Consider the following 2,359-nt stretch of genomic DNA (forward strand, 5'->3'; position numbering starts at 1 on the left):
TTTTGCAAATCACCGGAAACAAGCACTGAAGGCATCTTCTCCAACCTCTCCACAAGAACATCATTATCCCCAACTCGGATTTCCCCATCCTCCATTAAATCATCCTCCCCATAAACCCCATTAGCACCAAAAAAACACTCTATCCCTAAAAGAAGGAATAGCATTACCTTCAAAAGGCAGCTACTCTCTAAGTTTAACCTTTTTAGTAGCCTGATTGTCATCATCCTTCATTGATTGAAACTCCTACTTGAGAGCATCCATCTTTTTTTCAATGTTTGGTATTTTATTTGTGAAATGTGACCAAAATTACATTTATTTTATTACTCGTGAATGATTTTCTTATATTATTTATTTAAAAAAATTAATAGACAATTAATTAGAAATCAATTCCAAAGTTAAAATTTAGGTATTGATATAAAAATATATATATATTTATTCGTTTTTACTATTTTGTATTATTTTATTGTGAGATTTTAAAATCAAAACTCATATTTTAAACACATGGCGACATTGAAACTTTGAATGAAAAGATTATGAAAAGCCAAATATGTAGAATTGGCTCCAATATTAAATTTGAAATTCAATTTTAATTTCAAAATTTTAAATTAAATCCAATGATTATTATAAAATATAATAATTTTTTTTAACAGAAAAAAGCTAAACTCAGAAGAAAAAATTACACCATAGCATTCCTACAAAGAGCAATAGCACAAGTATCATGCATTAAAAAAAAAACAAAAAAAAACTAAGCTTAATAGTTTATTAAGTATTGACATCTTTTATACTATGTTAATTTAAAATTTTTATCACTAATAGTTACAATATTCAATCAAAAACAAAAATAGATGGAAATAGAAAGTTGAAAGGGTAATAAATTTTTCTAAAGGGTTCATTTGGAATAAATCGTTTATAAGAAAGAATTTAAAAGATTTCTCATGCATTCTTATTTAAAAGAATTCTCACACATTCATACATGAATTCTATTTCTTTTAAAATGAAAAACTTTTTCACTTAAAAATAATTAAAATTTTTCATTCTGAACGTAAAAAATAGCATAAAAACAAAATTAATTAAATTGAATTCTTGCTTATTAAAAAAATTGAATTTAATTCTTCCAAAATTCTATATTCCAAACAAGGGGCAATAATTTATTTATAAATTTATATTTGAAGCACTAAACTATAGGAAAATTATTAAAGGAACCTGGTATATAGATGATTTCGTGCTCCTAATCAATAAAAATACAACACATGTTTTTGTATGTTCTTACAAACACCGTTACGGTTAAAACTCTCTTGAAATGTATAAAACTTCTCCTCCCTCATCAACCTACTCTCTCTCTCTCTCTCTCTCTCTCTCTCTCTCTCTCTCTAAAGCACCATTTATTTCACAAAAAATAATTTATATATATATAATATTTATTTCACAAAAAATAATTTGTATATATAAAATGTTTTTCATGAAAATTTTTTTTATTGTTTGATTGCAATGTTAAAATAATGATATGTATTGATTGCAATGTTAAAATAATGATATGTATTTATGTCATGCATATATAAATATTTTTATATTTTAATAAAATTATTAAATAAATCCCATAAATAACTTCTTTTAAAAAGAAGAAGTCATTTTCTTTAAAAATAATTTAATTTTTTCTTTAATCATAAAAATATTTTCTATTAATATATTTCTTTGGTATTCCAAATATTAGAAAATATAAAAAGTATTTTCTACGAAACACACAGAGACTACATCTTTTTGAATTGATACATGACATAGAGTTATATTTGTATTAATTTGGAAAACACTAAATTATCTTTATAACATGTTATATCGGTCCACCTAATAATTCCTTAAATTATAATCAATAAGCAAACCAAGCACATTTTATCCAAAAGGTTATATCAGATGGCAATGAAAATAAAATTATCCGGAAATAGATAACTTATAATGGAAGCAAAACTAAGCAACCCTACTATTTATTTTTATTTTGATTTTTATTTTCAAATAACATCATTGTCAAAAGCAAAGCATTCACACAAAAATTCAAGATTGGCCCTTATATTTAGGTATGCATACGCAGTCGAAGTGTGATGGTTTCAAGCACGCAATTGTTTATGCGTACGTCTGATGGAGATAGCTTTCCCTTCTGTCAAAATATTTCATTGACAAAGAATGTTCTTCACTTACGTTTTAGACACCTAGGACTTCCAGTATGGAAGCAAGTACTATTTTGTTTTTCTAGTCTTTCTTCCACCTAATTGTACAATCAAGTACTATTTTGTTTTTCTAGTCTTTCTTCCACCTAATTGTACAATCAAGTACAACTTTGTTTTCGTTATCAATATTGTCTCAAAGA

This window comes from Hevea brasiliensis, chromosome 5 (assembly GCF_030052815.1).
Source record: "Hevea brasiliensis isolate MT/VB/25A 57/8 chromosome 5, ASM3005281v1, whole genome shotgun sequence".
NCBI classification, from domain to species: domain Eukaryota; kingdom Viridiplantae; phylum Streptophyta; class Magnoliopsida; order Malpighiales; family Euphorbiaceae; genus Hevea; species Hevea brasiliensis.